The sequence below is a fragment of the Tachysurus vachellii genome, chromosome 21 (genome assembly GCF_030014155.1).
Source record: "Tachysurus vachellii isolate PV-2020 chromosome 21, HZAU_Pvac_v1, whole genome shotgun sequence".
NCBI classification, from domain to species: Eukaryota; Metazoa; Chordata; class Actinopteri; order Siluriformes; family Bagridae; genus Tachysurus; species Tachysurus vachellii.
The window spans coordinates 8,545,890-8,566,457 of NC_083480.1; the positions used below are offsets into that span (position 1 = coordinate 8,545,890).

The following is a 20,568-nucleotide window of genomic DNA, read 5'->3' on the forward strand; positions in this document are numbered from 1 at the left end:
TTCTTCGCGGCTGTTACTAACCACACTGACCTACACACGTAACCCCATGATCTGAACTATTCTTCACCTCAGACTGCTTCATGCCCCAGAGGAACAAGAAGATAAACACTGTCAGGTAGAAAGTAAACAAAGAGGAATCAGCAGCACAGTAATCATCAACATAAGATGTCACCAGCTTGCTGCTTTCTACTGTTTTCTACTGCTGATAAATTGTGAAATGGAAACAGTGGCCATAACCCTTCAACATGTTTATGGACCTGTATATGTTTGCCGTATTTATAGCTGCAGGGTAAAAACTCATTTGAACATATTCATATCTGTTTTCAACGCTTATTCCAGCCAGATAGAGTAGCAAGGCTGACTGAGTGCTACACTAATCTCATCCTGACCAGGGATCAAACAGAGCAATAATCTTCACTGTGTGGCACCATCAGGTGTGTGTGTGTGTGTGTCTGTGTGTGTGTGTGTGGAGGGGAGCTTACGGATTTCCAGAGACAAGAGCAGTGATTCCCTAGATGGACACTTTTCCCCTCGTCATAACACAAACAATCTGCTAAGGCTTACAGTGGGCAGATGTGTGGAAAGCAACCAGATGAAGCTTGATATGCTGGTCATTCTGCCACAGTGCTCAGGCTCGGCCAGAGAGTAAGTAAACGGCTCCTTACTTCCTCGCAGATAGAAAAATCAAACACAGAATAGATAATCAGTGATTGCAAACCGAAGGCCTTTTTAAGCTGCAGCTTTTACTTCTTACGCTTTTATTCAGGAGAAAGATAGCTCAGCCATAATTGACATAAATTCCCTAATCCCTGAGTTTCTGAGGATTGGTGGGGCTGGCTTGTGGATCTGTATGAAGCTAGGCAAGAAAAATTGAAAATGGACCTCCCTGAGACAGGCTTACAGCAGCGTATTGCTGATCATTTGGGAAATATAAGTGTGCTGATTATGAAGGTATATTTTCTCAGACTGATATTGGCACCTGCATAGATATAACCACATACAGAATATTCCTATTCCTTTAGTGCGCCACCTGGTGTTATACTATTGTGTATAGCTAATTTACTGCTCATTTTTTCAGTTTGTGATATAAGCAAATGGAAATGTAAATCACAGCATGAAGTATTAGTGTATAAAAATAACTGTAATTATAAATGTAATCTGTTTATACTGCTTTATGAGAAATGTTTGGGTTTTAAACTCCTAAAATTCATTCCGTTAGATCACAGCAGATCTTAATATCATGATGCATATTTTGTTTATAAATTATTTCATTGCTAAATGAAATTTCATCGAAAACATGAAATCTGGTCACCCTATTGTATATAGATTTTTTAAACACATTAATTTAAATACATTTAACTACAATTAGCAGGTCAGAGATTAAAGAAAACAATGAATAGCTTGAATTATGAATAGTTAAAATCCTCACTTGTGTAATGATTTTATGTTTCATCTCTGAGTTTACCAGTGAGGTTTTTTCTCTTTTATTTATTTATTTTTGTTTCTCTCATCTCCTTATCTGTAAACTCAAAAAGATCAGATTCTGAAGATTCAAATTTCACATGCTCTCATAAATTTCTGCCTTTACCATAATGAGCAAAATAACATTTTTAGTCCAATTTTTTTACAGTACTGGATTACAAATCTCTCTCTCTCTCTCTCTCTCTCTCTCTCTCTCTCTCTCTCTCTCTCTGTCTGTCTCTCTTTCTGTAAAAATAATATTTTATTTATAAAAGTAAAAGAAGTATACACAGATTAAAGCTTAAGTAAGGTGCTCAGTGTGTTGTGTGGCGGCAGGCAGTGGGGGTTATGGTGTTGTTCAGGAGTCTAATGGCTTGTGAATGGAAGCTATATTGAGTCTTTTTGTAATTGATCTAGACGTTATGTACTCAGTTCTATTTGCCTTGTTTAGATTTGTTAGAGAGTATTGTACAGTATTGCACAGTTCTGGAATAAAGGTTATACAGTGATAACAGAGACACCAGAGTATTCCCAAACAAGTTGAGGGAAGCTGCTGGATTCGTGTTTGAGCATGCAGAAGAGGAGAGGAGGAGTGGCGCTGCATCAAGGGAACTCCTGTCAGTCATCTGTACCAACACTGTGCTCTGAAGGCAGGAGGATAGAGTGGGATGTTGTGGGAGTGTGGTGCACTTTGAAACATCTTGTATCATGAGGAACACTGAGACTGGAGGTATTCTGTGAGGATGTGAAGTATATGGGAAATAAAACCCAGTCTCACCCATTTCTGACTGTGTGAATATTTCAAAACAAAATATTATGTATTTCTCTCAGCCTTGTCGTCTTCTTTGCATATTCTGCCTTAGACAGAACAGACATCAAAGCTTTCTCTGCTCTTGCACTCTCCCCCTCCTGAAAAATTGAGGCACGTAAAGTGAATAGCAATTGCCTGTATCTCCTATTTTTTTTTCTTTTTTTAGGTATTCTTTAACACTCTTATGTGAAAGCACTAGCTTTTATTCTTAAGCTCTGCTTTCAGTCTGTGTTCCAGCTGCAGTGATGCCAGAACATTCTCACAATCCGTCTTCTCCTCCTTTTCATCTCCAGAATACTTTTCAACACGACACCGCGTCTTATTTCTTTCTTTGAAGCCAAAACATATGTCCACCACACTTGCCTTTCAAGAGGATCAAGCAGATTTGGAAAAATCTTTACTTATGAACACAGTTTCTACTTTATCATATTTAAATTGGTTTCAGGAGGATTGTTTTTTATCTTGTCATCTGGATCTCCTAAAAGCCAACTGCACATAATGCGATTAGTGTTTTACATTAATATTTCATGGTTTCTCATGATTTATAACTATCATATGCATTTGATCATGGAGCCTCTCTGCTCTTGTTGCACTTCCAGGTGCTATTCCAACTCCTATTCTATTTTCTCCTTATTTCCTTATACACTATACCCTGTTCACTTAAATGCTCAAAATTTAAGTGCACCCAAAGCTTTCTTGCATCCTGTCTCTCATATTCGGGCCAAAACAGCTTTTCAACCAAGCCTTTGCCTGCCTGGCATTCCACTGTGTGTCCTATACATACTTTAAATAAATCAGAGAACCTCCAAAGCACTGAGAAGAAAAGAAGCAAATTGCAAATGATGCCTAATCATTCAGTGTATTTATTGGCAGCTGGTATAAATGGGCTAGCTGGGACGCTGTGCCTGTCTTTCAAAGATAATAAACATAAATATAAGGTTTTATTTTTAGCATTCACATCAGAATATTTGCTGTTAACAAATGCTTTAAGGTTGATTATTTTGGACTTTTAAAGAGCAATTAGCAATTCAAGAGGATGAAAGAATGGTGTTGGAATAAACACATTCATATGAGCTGTTAAATTTGATGCTCTAGTTATGATTCATGTATCCCGGACTGAGAAGCTCAAAAGTTTATAATTTATATGTTGACCAGTAACACCTGCTCCAAAAATTGTGCTTTTAGCATTTAAAAAAAATACAAATAAATAAATAAAATAAATGTGATTCATGGTAGATTCTATGCTAAATCCAAGATTAGTGGTGGCCATGATTGTTGTGCCGTTTTCTGTTTCTTATCCTTACTCTAACATTGCCCTTTTGCTCTGTTTTGTTGTTGTTGTTGTTGTTGTTGATGTTGTTTTATTTAATCATTTTTTTAATTGACTAATTTTTAAAAATGTTGACACTGTTGTCAACTTTACAAAATAGAGTCAACATTTTAAAAAATTGGCCAATTAAAAAACTGATTAAATAAAAGATGGCAGCAGTCTAATCACAGTCTAAATAATTACTTTCGTGTAAAGTTTGCCAAGGCATTAACCTCCAGTAAGATTTATCAGAATTAAACTAAGCATTTTGTATTGTATAAGGAAGATAACAATTAAACTCTTTACACACTGGACACTAGAGTGTTTCCATCAAGCATGACCCATTCTTCACACATCTCCCATCCAGGATAGTTTATTAAGGTCCATGTGAGAGGTGAAACAGATTCAAATCACAAACCTTTCTATCGCTCAAAAAGCATCCTATCTTCTTTCATTCCAAGCTGTTGTGTTGTGTTCAGTAGTGACTCACAAACTAAAATCAAGCACAGCGGATTATGAGTGTTCAGTGAGGCAGATTGAGAGCACTTTTCCCTTAGACCTGCATTTGTACATCTTCTCAGTAATAACCTGGCACACCTAGCATGCAAAAAGAAAAACAACAAACAAACATACAAGCAAAAAACAACACCAACAATTTTTTTTGTCCCAGAGCAGTAAATTTATATGTTGCATTAATTGTATAAAGATTAGATGAAGATTAGATATGCCAGAGAGCTCTTCTGGTTTGGGATTTAAATTGAAAATGGCAGCTCACAATGCCTTTAGGCGTTGCACTTTGGTTCAAATCAAGATTACATCAGGGAATGACACTCTTAAGACTCTTGGTCTGCCTAGAGATAACACTGGGTGTGTACAGTGGATTTGACCTTATCTAGAATGAACCCTGATGGTGAGATATGGGTAGAGACTTGTGTGGTTTAGTAAATAGGAGTTCATTATGAGTTCCGACACTGGTTAAATATTCAACTGATAATCAAATTGTCCTCTGTGTGCAAAATGTTCTACTACAATGTACTGCACACACGTTAAGACATAACTTCTAACATAGTAAATAACAGGGATTCAGGAGTACAGCTTGATTAAATGATCAGGTCTCTCAGATTATGGCATCTGGGAGCCATGGACAATTCCACTAGAATGTAATACTACCACCTAGTGGAGCATTAAAGTTTAAAGGTGAACAAATTTGGACAAAAATGTAATTTATATTGATAGTCTTATTTAGTATAAAATATCCTCTATGACAAACACAACAGTGTTCTCTTGTATATAACACTATAAAGATTTTTTATCATTTGTTACATTGTTTGTCATTAATTTTTGCCATCACCAAAAGAATGACCACAAAGGGGTGCTGTGTGCCTGCTCTATAGGCTCTTATTCTCCAGTAAAGGAGTTTTGGGGAAAAACTACTACTACTACTACTACTGCTACTACTACTACTACTACTACTGCTACTACTACTACTACTGCTACTACTACTACTACTACTACTACTACTACTACTGCTGCTGCTACTGCTACTACTACTACTAATAATAATAATAATAATTGATGTTGCTGCTGATGATTATTATAATAATAATTATTATTATTATATTTGGGGTGAGATTTATAATGTAATCAATTAATTATTAGTTCTCAATTGTTAATTCATGTTTGGAAGAATCTCATAAATAAATAAATGGATAAATATATTAAAAATACTTATATTTTTATATCTTATACTTCTACTACTACTTCTACTACCACCACCACCACCACCACTACTACTACTACTACTACTACTACTACTACTACTACTAATAATAATAATAATAATAATAATAATTAGAAGAAGAAGAAGAAGAAGAAGAAGAAGAAGAAGAAGAATATGATAGAGAAGATGAAGAAAAAGAAGAATAAGATGAAGAAGAAGAAGTAGTAGTAGTAGAAAATAAAAGCTGCTGTATTAATGATAAAATTAGAGATAAAGACATTGTAATGCTATAATACAAGTCATGTGTTGAATTTTGGCAAGTTATGGTTTGCTTCTGCTTTTTGACTACCAAAGATGATTTCAGTCATAGACAAACAGACAAAAATCAGTGATGTCAGTGCAATCACAGTAGTACTGGCTTTAATACAGAATCAAATTAACCACATAGAAGACGGCCTCAGCATGAAGTCATGCTATACATACTCAGATGAAATGCAGTTCTCTTTCCTGGCCCTTGTCGTAGTGCTGCCTTATATCCTTCTGATACAAGTTGTGTGTTGTAATTTAGTATTAAATATATTTGAGCATTACCGATGAATAGGATGAAGAGGAAGCTCAGTGGTGAGCACAGATAGCCCAAAAAGCATACTGAGGTTCATTAGGTACAAGCGATTACCTACAAATCAGGTCTAATGTGAGTAATGTTAAGTAACATATCTCTCACATTCCATTCATTCACTTCCAAAACAATCCATTTGTCCCAGGTTCAGATGCCATAGCATAAGCCATGCTATGTTTAAAATTAAGATAGTTGTTGATATTAAAAAAATATTTTTTTTCTTTTCCAGTAGAACACTCAAAAAAAAAAAAAAAAATCTGTGACAATTACATAATTTTTCCAGTCTATTAATAAAATAAAGCAAGATACCAAACTGCCACCTGCAGCTAAAAAACGTACACTAGCTTGCTGAGAAATGGTTCATGGAAAAAAATTATAAATTAATAATTTCATCAGCTATTTTGGATTATTCCAGTTGTCAATTGTGAATTTTACAACGGCCTGAGGCAATTTAATTTTGAGGTGTATTATTTCCTTTAATTTATATTTGATGCTCTAAACTGCTTCATGTTTTATAGCAATGTGACTATATCAAATCTGTTCAAATGACGTATTATCCGTTAGCTGTGAGCTTGTTAATTAGTTTGGCTACTGATTTTTATTTGGTTTTTCCACTGGCTGGAAGAGTTCAAAAATGAGGTTTATAAGCTTAAAACCATATTGTTTTCAGTCATAAATGAATAAACTTGGACCAGTGTTTATCTATTTTGTATATGGAAACAGAGATGTCCCAACTGCTCATCCAAAGCTCTGACTAAAGCTGTCCCTTACGAGAGATAAGCCCAACTCAGCATGCTCACCTACAGAATTTTTCATTTATGATCCATGCTGACTGAAAGCAGGAACCGGCCGAATCATCTTTTCATTTTTTTGTGTGTGTGTGTCTTTGGCTTCCAAAAGCATTGGAAGCAGCTTACAGTAAGTTGGAGCATGCTGTGGTTTGCAGAAAGTGGCAATTCTTTAATCCAAAAGTACCGCTGAGCTCTGGCACATTCCCACACATTCTTGAGCTCTTCTCATAATTCATTTAGCACTTTTGCCCCTCCTGTAATAAAAATAATCTAGGAAGACTGAGGCAGTCATTCAGGATGATACCTTTTCATTTAACCGTGTTCTATAAAAGTGTCTCAGTCTTGTAATAAAACTAATCCCTTGCTTTGGCTATTACAGGAGGAGAAAGTGGAGCAGATCTCATAAAAGAGAAGACAAGAAGAAATGGAAGCAGTGTATTATAAATCACATTTGGGCTGCTAAATATGCTCAATTGCAAATGTGATGTTGATTACAAGTGAATGTGGTGTATTGGTGATTTAATAGGGTGGGTTAATTGGACTGTCAGGTGAACTATCAGGGTGTGTGTGGGTGTATCTATAGAAATTGTAACTGGAGATGTGTGTTTGTGTGTGTGTGTGTGTGTGTGCGCGCGCGTGTGTGTGTGTGTGTGTGTGTGTGAGTGTGTGTATGGACAGTGAAGGGTTAAGGTGGCAGCCAGAGTCCAGAGGCCTGGAGCAGCTGTGCTAGTGACTGAAATGAAAACAGGGCCGAGGCGAGCCTGTCAGTCGTCTGATGTACGACTTGTAATGGGTTGTTTCCAGACCTCCTCTGTCCATATGGCTGCCGACACGTTCAGAAACACCCACCGCCTACAGAGCCTGGGACTCTCGGTAAAATACATCTGGCCCACAGACGTGCACATAAACACACACACACACACACACACACACACACACACACACACACACATTCACACACTTCCTCTAGTGCTGACAAATTAAAGTAGAAATACAGTGTCATTAATTTGTATAGACATGCTTTTTTTATTTCTCTGGATGAATAAGAGATTAGCTGAAAAGATTCTCACTGAATCATTAAGTATCAGTGTAATCTGAGATTCCAAATCAAATAAAATGAGTACATTTTATGCCAAGTAAAATATTTCACTTCTAGTAAAAACAAAAGCAAAAACAAAGGAACTACACATGATTGTATTTACATACAGTAGTGATGCAGGCCATTTGTAAACTGTTACTTATTTACACCTCTTATAGAAAAATCAGCAGCACCTTCTGATAAGATCAGGCTGTTTGATTTAAGGTGCAGAGTGTATAACTAAACAAAGTTTTAGAAAAAGTTTGCATCTGCATCCAATATGTTCATCCTACAGCCAGGCTTGTTGCTTTCCTACTTGCTGTGCTTGCTCTGGCTGTAGCAGCTCATCTCTGACTCTGCAGCTGTGTGTCTCAGCACCCAGAGAACCTACAAATTCCCTAATCATAACACGGCCCTTCTGTCAGCCACATCCGGTATAGACACCTCTGAAAAGCTACACTGAATAGATGTTTATTTAATGTGAATTTATCAGATTAGGAACTGACTCATTATTAAATTGTTCTAAACCTGAACATATTCACATGTAAAATAGCGAAGATAATATCATGTCCGAAAACCTCATTTTCACTGAGTTGTTCACATGAGAATCTGATTGGAAAGTAAAAAGAAAAAAAAAAAAAAAAAGATGTGACGAGACGCGAGTCTGATTTTAAATCTGCTAACTTTTACAGACCAAGTAACACTGTAACACTGATAAACACCACAACATAAATATATACCAAATATATGTTCAGTGATTGGTAGCTCAACTGACTCAACTAAAATAAACAAAATAAGATTAACAACATGCATCCCATAAACAGCCTGGCTATTGTGAAAACCCACGGTACCTTTACTGAATTTCAGACTAGCCAATAAAAATGATGCTATGCTACACTGTTTAAATACTAATTTGAGCAATAAGCATCCAAGCATTAGATGAGTCTGACTGACTGCAGGAACTTTCTGAGACACATATCAAGGCTGAAGGATTCAGGTGTTTATGATCACATCAACTCATTATAATGCGCCCGCACAGTCACAGCTCTGAGGCTTTGAGCTGTAGTACAAGAGTCTGAAACTTGCTGGTGGGCAAGAAGGTCTGATCAAGACTACTGATAAATAATTAACACGCAAAACTAGGCAGTGAAAGGAAAAACACTGATGACTGACAGGGGTCAGTGTGATGAGGACAATATTATTATTATTATTATTATTATTATTATTATTATTATTATTATTATTATTATTTTCTCATTGCGTTTAAATTTTAATTTTAATCCATTATATTTTTATTTATTTATTTATTTATTTATTTATTTATTTATTTATTTATTCATTCAGTTTTCTTTTACTGATTTTTTCTTTTACAATATACTGTAAAACAACCAATTGAAGATAAAAATGGTAAAATGTTTTCTATAATTCATTAATTCATATGCACACAATTCATATGCATTTAGTTATTAACCAGGTGAGATGAACTCTCTTATAGCAAAAAGGTTTTTCACATCTGATTATGAACTGTCTTGATTGGATTAAACCATCAGATCTGTCTAAGAGAAAGGGCTTAGCAGAGGAAGACATGCAGATAGGGGAAAGGCGCCTAAATCAGAGTCGGTTTGCTTAGTAATGTGGAGCAGCTCACAGTGTCCTAACCCCAGGCAGCTTGTAGACTGCCAGGCAGGTGGGTTTTTATTAGCTTTCCTCTGAAATGGCTTCAAATGACTTCACTGGTGGGTCAGGGCCAGTCTCCATCAGCGCTCAGGGAGAATGGGTAATTACTGAGGGAAATACCGAGGGCTGCCTTCAAAACCACCCATCCAGGGCCAAGTGTTACATCATTAGAGAGCAATCACCGCACACACACATTCTTAAAGCACATATATTCATGTGATGGCTTTGTGAGGGCTGCCACTTACTCAGTAAAAGCAGAAAGCAGAGCAGATGTGTGTCACCCAGGTTTATGGCGCAAACCTGGTGGTATTTAGTGAGCAAGCACTCATGCCTAGCTGTGGCAACACCACAGATATATATCATGCAGTATAGGCAGAGCTTTAAGGTGCTGCCATAGCCATAGTCTGTTTTACTTGCACTTTTTTTTTTTTTTATAACAAATGCAATTAAATGCTATCCCACTCTGCTCTTCCAAGTCCTTGGGCTTACCCACAGTTAACTGACTGGAGCGACTTCAAAACAGCCTTCATGAAGCAAAAGCCACGACCGTTCACATCAAGGGGTGTAGATACTATATAGTTAACATATTTATTCCATGTGTAAAGGGTTGCCACATAATCTCCAATCCTGCTAGGATAAAATTTATTACTGTCACAGAAAAAATGACTTTGATGATAACCAATAACTGACTGAAATACCATCCAGGCAAAGTATGCACAATATATAAGATATTCAGTCTTTATAAAATATTTCCCATGATTTAATAAACTTATTAGACCAATATAAAAAAATGAAATCTTCACTATATTTTATATGTATGATTATTTGAAGACATTTATTAGTAGCAGAAAGTTCAAAGTGTTATTTATGTATGGCACAATTGTGAACAAATGAAATAAACAAATTTTGTAAGTGAATAAAAAACAATATTCTATTCTTCTAATCTAGCTTCTAATCAGCTGGGGAAACAGCATTGGAGCTGGAAATTCAAAGAAGCTGTGTCTTAGAAATACTTGTATGTATTTATTTATGTTTAGAAGCTTTTAAATGGATTTTATCCTGTTTGTCTTAAAAATCTCAATTTATTATTCCAGCCTTTGACATACGGCGCACTATTACAGTCTCATGAACTACAGTGAAGGTAATAATGCCATTTACCTTTTATATCTGTGATGAGCATACGGCCATCAATGTCATATAAATCCCAAAGGGAATAAACTCTCAGAGGATTTGAGCACCGGAGCCTGAGTGAGCAACAGATGGCCTGTAATAATAAAAAGTACATCAGGCATCACGTGTGAATCAAGTTCTCCACTTCTCGTTAACGCAAGACATGTGTAATTGATTCCAGATGGATGGGCTGGCAGGGGACGATGTCAAATAATGAGAGGTCATGGTGATCTGCACCCCTGGCCAAAGCCGCTGCCACACATCTTCAGCAAAGCACTACAATTTCATGGTCCATTGGGCTTTTCGGATGGAGGGACAAATTGGACACGCAGAAGGCTTCCAGTAAATGTTAGTCATTGACAGAGTCCACTTAGATGCACATCAAAAGAGAATAGGATGTATACTACAAATGCATACACATGCACCCAAATACATTCGCATATAAAATAAACCTAGTTGCTGGTACATCAGACTTTCCAGAAGGAAGACACAGAGTGCTATTCCAGTTTAGCTCATGATAGAATAGCACTGTCACTGTGAAGCAGAACAGACACAAAAGTTTCAATTACTGTCTGGAACTGGTGTTTTCATCCTAATACCTCAGACAATGGGGTATCTTACACTTTTGTGGAAATACACCACCTTTCTCTAACACCTAATGGGTCCAGTGTCATTTGTGCTCAAAGGTGCCTCATTGCTTCATTTAAATACCTTTATGATCTATAAACTATTTTTTTTACAACTTGAAAGCTTATGTTCTTTTAACTTTTCCCACTGTATTTAATTAGGAATTAACTGATATTGCAATAGCCACAATATTATTTACAATATTCAATAATATTCCATATTCCTTCCAAACGTATAGGCAGTAACCTATTGGTTTGTTATATGTGCAACACTGTGGCACAATTATTTAGGAACTTCAGTTCAAATTGCCAGACCACCAAAAGCTATAAACCTGCTTAGGCACAAGTAAAAGGCATATGGACTAAAGTTAGGACTATTTGCCTGGAAAGCCCCGGTGATTGATGGGACTTAAGGATAATTCAGACAGGAAATGGTTGCTCTTACCACACAAATATTTCCCTCATCCTCATGGACCACCAGCACTCGCTCCTAATTCCCAAGAGGTGCCGAGTGAATCCTTGCAGACAGGAAGAGGAAGGAGTTACTACTCTCCTGAGCACTGACTGAAGTCTGAATAAGTCACATTAATTGGAAACCAAAACGATGAGTGTCTGAGCAACATGACAAATACAAACACACCCTATAGTGTGAAGAAATCTTTTCAAGAACTTAATGCTGAAATAATGGATATTTATTAAGCCACTTTAAACACTAAACATAGTCATATGATGTTCTTAAAGATAAGAAGATGCACACAAACAATACACTTTCTAAAAAACACAGTAAGATACAATGGTTTGCTTTACACCTATATACTGCTAGGACAGTGGAGCTGTGATTAACCTGATGAAAAATATCCTGTAAGATAAATCTAGGACAATAAATTCCAGCTCACTCCCTGGTCACTGAAGCAAAGTGTAAAAACAGATATGTGTAATAAACGCACACCCACATGAAGTGAAAGAGTACACTTGTGCAACTCAGTGTAACAATAAAGCCTTATTGTTTGAGCACGAGTAGCAGACACAGGTCTGATTGTATCCCCGAGGCCATTATGGCTTCGCTAGGACTGCTTATAGGGATCATAGCTTCTTTCTCTGAAATTTAAATCCTCTCTAGGTGGTTAGGGGAATGTCTACTGGACATCAGGCACCATATTATGGTTCAAGAGGGATTTCCAACCAACTCTAATAATTCAATGATAAATGTGTTGGTAAAAAAAATACCAATCTAATACCAATACAAATCAGTTTAAACACCGGAAAGTCACTCTCTTAGTGGACAGCTTGATTTTCTTTCTGATACTAAGAACAATAGCAAGTTGTTCCAATAAAAACAACAAAAATAAAGTTCCTCATGGTGAACCAGTCACAGTCCAGTACACCAAGAGATAATCAATGGTCCTTAGCATAGTATATAGCTCTTAGTGTAAATGCAAATCAATAAAAAAAAAGACACAATTTAACCCCCCATTTAATTCTGTTTTTATTTGTATAACATTTTAACAATAGAAATCGTCACAACACAGCTTTACAGAAATATAGAAATTCAGTTTAAGTTTAAAATTTAAATATATATATTATATATATTAAATATTTACATTTATATATAATATAGTATATATAGTATATATACTATATTATATATAAATATAGAAATTTATACATTTATATATTTATCCCTAATGATTAAGCCAAAGGCAACAGGGGCAAAGAAAACTCCTGGAGGTGACATAAGGAAGAAACCCTGAGAGAGGGAGACACTTAAAAAAAAAAATTAAAGTTACATGATTTAATATTATTTGTTATTTGTGTTTTAAATCAGCACAATGATTTTTTTTTTACTAACAAATTGTTACTGTTCTATATAAGTCAATTTATGATGTTCTTTTAAAGCCTGATGTTTTAATGATTTAGTCCTGATTTAACCCTGTCTATAGAATCCATCAACCTTTTGAATCTCTCCAGTTTCTTCAGTTTTGACCTTACTTAATCCTTACTCAACTTCTATGTTTTTTTATTTTATAAGTTCTCATTTTAATAGTGTATTTTTTGGGAAGATTGTTTATAACAACATTGTGATTGATACTTTTGCAGCACTTTGACCTAAACTTGATTCTATAGCTCCTTTCTCTTTGTTTAGACATGTTCTCTTACATCATGCAGTCACACTTTTTGTTTACTGGCTGCAATGGTGAGAAGCAGGATTAAGAAATCTGTATCATGGATTTTTCTCATTTCAGTTTGAAAGCTATCAGCTAGTTACATTTATTGATATTGAAGTGGGAATTGAACTATTGGAAGTTTACTACTGGAGAGGAAAATTAAGGGTAGATTTAGTATTATTAGTTTATTTTTTCCCTCTGGGGCAGCAGAGTCTACAGTGGATCAAATTGTCTCAAAACTCTTGGATTGATCCTGAGCTTGGGTTTCTGACTGCTTGTTCGTCCCCTCTGGGCTCTCAGATTACCTTCTACTGTTTAGAAACATATATGCTGCTGCTAGGTGTGAATGAATGGGTGAAAAGGGGTGTGTGTGTGTGTGTGTGTGTGTGTGTGTGTGTGTGTGTGTGTGTGTGTGTGTTTGTGTCTGTGCCCTGGGATGTACTGGCATCCTATCCACTATGACTTCTCATGTCTCGTGACGTCTCGTGTCAAGTGTTCCCAGGATCCACTGTGACCCTGCTTGTGATAAAAAGGTTACTGACAGGGTATCAAAGAATTCTATTTTCTGCATTTGCATTTCTGCGAATATTAAGAGAAACGGTCATAAATTTATGTTCTAACAATATTCAAGGTGACTAGGGGCATCCATCATCATTTAAGTTTAAATACTCACACAAAGATATTGTTATATCTCAAAAAATACTGACAAGGGTGTCGGAGAGGCTGTGAGGCTGCACTATTTTTTATAGGCTACTTGTTATTCTGACTGTGTTTTATTATGGTTGGAAATGATGGCATTACAATGAGGATAGTTCTCTCACAGCTGGCCCACAGATAGCCTAACACCTTAAGTTTACTTCCTTTTTTCACATATGGTGAAGTAAAAGATGCATTACCTTGGCATCTCACATTATACTTGGGACTAATTACATGCTTGTAAAGTTTAGCGGGGCCCAGACTTAATAATGGACCACCCACTTGTTTCAGCAATTGGGTTTAGGTAAATCATGCAGGCCAGGTTCTTACAGCACTCATAATGCCAAGGTTATCTTCTTCATACGGTTAGTAATCTGCTCATATGTTAACAAAATATAGGGGTGAATTTAGAGCTGTATAGCCAGTCAGCACTGTGTCAGACAAAACACTACACTTTAATAGTCAAAACAATTGTGGATGTTGAGTAACATACAAAACTTGTTACATGATTTGACTCAAGTCAAAATAGAATCTATTAGTAAATCTCTTATGTGGATTCATCATGTTGAATGTCTTGATATCCATTGTTCTTGGCCCAGATGTTATTTTCTTCCAGACAGCTTTATTGGTTAGATAACACAAACAATGCAGCTGCCAAGCTACAAACATCAGCAGTAGAAAAACGAACCTTCCAGTGTTTTTGCCCTTCATCTGGATGAACATGTAGAAAGACTGGTACAAGATTTTACTGGATGTACGAACAAGTAGACTTCAGTGGAGTGTATCTCTGCTGGGAAGTTGCACTACTGCTATCTCCTATACACGAAAAGCCAAAGAGACTAACCGTCTAATCAAGCAATGCCAAAGCCTGAAAATATGAATTAGAAAAGGAAACTGGATATGTTGCTACCCACGATGTTGGAATATTGCCATATTAAACATGATGAATCTCACAAGGAGTGGGTATCATGTGTTTGATTATACACCATCTAATGATAATGTTCTAAATCTTCATTGCTGTTCAGAAGGATAATATACAGTACCACATAAAGAATATAGTCCATGTGTAATTACCAGTGGTATCAAATGAGGCATTGATTTGCAATCTGCTGAGTAACTGGACGCTCTGCCAGTCGTGTTATCAATGGGCTGTGAAACCTTTTTCATATTTGGCACATAGAGCTCTTCACATAGGGTGCCAACTTAAACAGCAGCTTGAGCCCCATGACACTGGACAAACCGTGCATTGTCATCGCAATACTTCATGCTGTCTCCACCACTCTGCTGCCAAACGTACAAAATTAGCTGTTTTTGAGAGAGGCAAAGAGAACGCATGAATAGTTTTGACTGAGTCTGAAAAGGATTCTTTGAAAAATTAGGTTACATGAGGTGATTTGTTTTATTACTACATATTATAGACTATTAGATGAACTGCACAGAAAGTTGTTTTACTTAAAAAAAAAAAAAAAAAAAGGCTATGAAGCTCACAGCTAGGGACTATTTAGTTTAGTCCACCATTGTGTTTAGTTAATAATATACAGAGTCATGTTCTTATTGTATTTTACTTGATAACTTGAAATATAATTTCACTGTTTCAGTCCTAATAAGCATTGAAAAAGTTGTAATGGGTGGTAGAACAATTAGATGTAGTTGTTTACACTACTGGATCAACCCACTCAAAATGAGCTGCTAGATGTTGTTGCCTTTCAGCCAGAAGCGCTTCAACTAGAGCGTTGTGCCCCAGTAAAACTTTGTATTGCACAGTAAAATTTATCCTGAGAAATCATTGTCTAATGAGGTAGATTACAGTAGAAACATGTGAAATAGGCTTTCCTAGTCACTGAAGATTATTATCTGTATTTTTCAAAACATGAAGTCTGATTGTAACACCAGCTAAAATGAAAATATCCTTTGCATCCTCTTTAATCATAAACCTAGCCCCCTTCGCTTTTGACCCATAGAAACCTCAACTTAGAGTCAGACAATAATTCACAATATGTTACTTTATAGATGAGGACAAAGGAGAAGCAACTACCTAGTAAATACTTATCTGTGTTACTGAGTAGTATGTGTTTTGAAAAGAAGTCTGCCACAACCTTTTGGTGTCTACATATTGTATCCAAATGATAGCTGACAGAATTATAACAGCTATATCAAAAAAAAAAATTGCCGAAGTATTACCAAAAAATCTGCCAAAGTTAGATGCCAGGAATGCTGGCAGTATGGGTTTATGGTATCAAATGGATAAAGAAGCAGTTGAGAGAATATGAAATGGTTGTTGAAAACATAAACATACAAGTTATTTTTCAGTAATTTTTCCACTATTCCTAGGTTAATGTGCATTATTTATCCACAGTAGCATCATAGTATCCTCTTACCTTCTAAAACATGCTCAGAGTTTGATTGGTGAATGAGTTATACACAATGGCCTGGAGTCCCATCGAAGGTGTGATCCCACCTCATGTCGGGTGTTCTTGGGATGCTCTGAATTCACAGTAACTAGGACATATATATATGAAGGGCTTACTGAAGAGGAATTTTTTACTATTTAAAATGAAGGAAAGAACATTAATGAGGCATCACACACTAAATTCTTTTATTATTGAAAAAATTATATTACTTTGTATTTTTCATTTTAACCTAAAGGAATCTATATGAACTATGCTATCTTCCTATCCAGAATCTAAGAGCATCTTGAAATTTTGACTGTAAATAAATTATTAATATTTATTTCCAAAATTGATTTCCTAATTCAACTTAATTATGGCACAAGAATGAGAATAATATAACATATATTTATAATAATAAAAATTGCCATTATGCTGTAGGCAGTTAAAACCACAGTCATATGTACATTATCATGTACAAACAGGTTAAGTGATCTCTCTGGCTCTTTGCAGTGTTTGGGGTCTGGCCTGGTGTTAATGTTATTTCACGGCCCCTTGGGCCAGTTTGCAGAACAGTCTCTCCACATCCTGAGCACTCGACTGATTTTGTCCACTCTCCAACCTGTTCAGCCAGGAACTTCCAGTCACAGGCCAGATTTATGAATCTGCTCTCGACAGGGGCTCGCCCCTCTGCAGCTGTAACAGGTTTGTTCTTCAAACAATAACATCTAATGCACAGGAAGACCTTCTTTCTTTCTTTCTTTCTTTCTTTCTTTCTTTCTTTCTTTCTTTCTTTCTTTCTTTCTTTCTTTCTTTCTTTCTTTCTTTCTTTCTCCCTCATGCTGTAAACAGGACATTTCCTGAACATCTAAATCATGTCTGTATAAATGTATCTCAACCGTTATCTACTCTTGGGACTATTTACTGATACTGAATAATATTCATACAGCATTTGTTCTAAGAGCCCTTCTGAATGTAAATAGAAAAAGATCTCACTAAAATACATTTCCACTTCTGTCCCAGGTGAATATTATGAGAAAGGATATGAGATGTGACTCATACTATACCATTTAAGCTTTTCAGTTCATTCAAATGGTCCCAATAATTCCACTTTCTCTTTTCCTCATTTAATTTCTTCTCTTCCTTTCCACTCCAACTGGCCCACTTTCACTCTCCATCTCCTACTTTCCTGCTTTTCTGTTCCGGACGGTTTAACACACGCTAGACCTCGCAGAAATGTGTGGAGAAAGCAGGGGTGATGAAAGACCAGTCAAAACATGTGTGGGGAACTACCATTAGTCCATATGCTTTTCTTGTGAAACCAAATAATGCAAGTGAACTCCATGTCTTATGAATTTGCTGTTATTAAACTGGGTGAGGCGCCTTTCAATAAAATGGTCTGTTCTAATGGATTGACGGGTGTGAGCACCTCTAACCCTCTTAAATGTTCTTGATAAACTAAGTATGGTCCTCTTCTTTTTTGCAAACATAATTTGTTTTTAAGAAACCTCAGGTCACAGGGTTAAGGGTTACATATCAAGATGTGTTACAGGATTATTACATGAGTGAATGAGTGCACTGTATGGGGCCAAACCTAATTCCCGTTCCCATCATTACAACTCAAGACAAAATTTTGTGTGTTACTTTGCTGAGTAGCACAGATTCTGAGCGTATGATCACCTCTGACCATATTTCTTATTTTCTTTTATTTAATTTAATGGTTAATTCACACTCTTTACAACAAGAGCCATTTTAAGAGCAATTTTTCAGTCATTTTTAGGTAGCAGAATTATCATATCACATGTTTGTTGAGTCCTCTGGTTTCCTCTCACCTGCTCTTGAGTTAACCAATTTCATATGATGGAAATATTAGGGATTAGGGATCTCCTTCACCACATTCTGTTTTTAGCAGAACCAGATCCTGGGAGTTTGAGGAAAGAGAGAGTCAGTCAGATTATATATCTCATGTTTTTTGTTAGCTCAGCTGAACTTTATGATCTTGGTTTTATGCTCACTGTTTGTCATGTTTGTGACTCTATCTATTTGCTCCTGAACTGTCCTCCCCTCTTTCTTTTTTCCAGACTTCTTCAATCTCCCAATCTACCTTCAGAACTTCTTATGCTTTAACCAGAGCTATACTATTTAGGAAAAGTCTTTAAACATCCCTTTTCATAAAAAAAAAAAAATCACCAACAAAACAAAGCAGAAACATACTTATGCTCATAACACCTACCATTACTTTATTTAATGTTGTACATATACCAGCATCTTCATCTGCACTTGTTCCTTTGCACATTTATTTCTACTATTTGCACTTCTGATAGATGCTAAATGACATTTATTTATCTATCTTGCTCAGGGGCCCAGGAGTGGCAGATTGGTGAGCCTGGGAATCAACCTTCTGATCAGTAGTCCAACACCTTAACCACTGAGCTACCACTTCAACTGTCAAACAGTGACTGCTTTTATTGTCTTTTGTGGGCAGCATGCACTAGTGGATTTACAGATTTGCAAAGCAAGCTAACTGGACTAGATACAGTATGTCCACTCACCAAAGGAATCAATGATCAGCTATTTCCTTTCAAACCTTATTTTTCTTCATGGTGTCTCTATACACATTCGAGAGACTGTATATGCCAGGATTTGATGAAACCATGGTTATAGTTTTTCTTCCCCATTTTTCTGTGTCACACAGTAAATGTGAAGTAATTGCACATTGGAAATAAATGTTGTCATTGGAGAAGTGAAGAAATGTCAGACCACACGTGCCAGAGGTTTGGTGCAAGAAATCATGTCAATTCAATTTAAATGCCACTTGTTGTTCTGCTACTTGCCACTGCTGCTGAAATAATTGTGCTAGACCATTCACACATGTATTAATGGCTGTCTGTTGCTTTAGTGGCAGAAAAACCCATAGGCTAGGCAATACTCAGAAAGACAAGATGGTACACTAATAAAGACCACAAAACTAAGACCAATAATAAAGGTAACAGAAGCTAGAACTCATCACAGACACAAGGTTGGACTTGTAAACAATTGAGACCAGTTAGTAATCAGTTCACTGTAAGTGGGACAGGTGCTTGACTGGAGGTGATATCATGGTCAGTAAACTGGTCAGCACTTTTTTATGTTTCTATCCTGTAGGGTATTGTACAGCATTGTCAGTCTGCATTGTCTTTTTTCGTGCAGTGTTTGCACTAGGTTGCACACTAAGCATGGTATTTTGCTAGGACAACTTTTTAGACCTTAGCTCTGTGTTGTTTTATGCAGCACCATGGTCCTGGAGAAACGTTGTTTCATTTCACTATGTACTGTGTCAGATATATATGGTTGAAATGGCAATAAAAGCTTTTCGATCTGCCTTGACTTGATGTGATAAGGTTGTGGACTAAGGATCATGGGAGCTGTAGCACTGCATCTTTGAGAGTGGTTCATAAAGTTAGAATTCCAGGACAGACAGAAAGCCATTGTTTAACAGAGTATTATTTATGGGCATTGACAAGTAAAGTAATAATAAAATGTAAGCAAAAATAAAAAGGAAAATAAGATGAAAATAATAATAATAAATCCAGGAAATAAAACTTGCTGACTCAGATTAATGTTGTGAATTTGACATGATCCATGGAACTGGTTTCTTTGTGGAGAAAAATGAATTAAGAATTACAAACATAAATCCTAAAAGCTCTCATCTACAAGTAGGGATGATCTGATTTTCAGACATCTGAATCACAGGTGTATATCAGATCTAAATAACAAATAGTCAAACTGCATTTTTCCAGACCTGCCTCCTGTAGCGATATCATTAACATCAGAGCTATTTACGATGTCTTTCTTCAATGGCACAGGTAGGATGACCTAAACTGTGAAAGCTAACAGCTGAACATCTGTTGGCCTTAAAACATCTGGATGGGCCAATAAATCATTTTCCTTTGGTACTTCATCGAAAATGTTTGTTTCCATTTTCATCTTGAGGGTTCCTCAGACTGTGGTTCAGTGACAAAGTGAAGTAGAGGTGCCATTACAAAAAAAATATTTAAATCCAGAACTCTCAAAGTTTT

The 20,568-nt window shown here is 36.3% G+C and overlaps 1 long non-coding RNA gene across 2 annotated transcripts; it reads left to right on the forward strand.

Annotated features, from left to right (window-relative positions):
* Window positions 1-499: 499 nt before the first annotated feature.
* On the forward strand, window positions 500-20,354 carry LOC132864173 (uncharacterized). 2 transcript variants are annotated; one of them, XR_009650188.1, is made up of 3 exons: window positions 500-645; window positions 17,024-17,215; window positions 18,870-20,354. It is a non-coding gene; the product is annotated as an uncharacterized LOC132864173 (long non-coding RNA). The 2 variants fall into 2 exon arrangements; XR_009650187.1 differs by lacking the exon at window positions 500-645 and adding an exon at window positions 10,200-10,984.
* The last annotated feature ends 214 nt before the right edge of the window (window positions 20,355-20,568 follow it).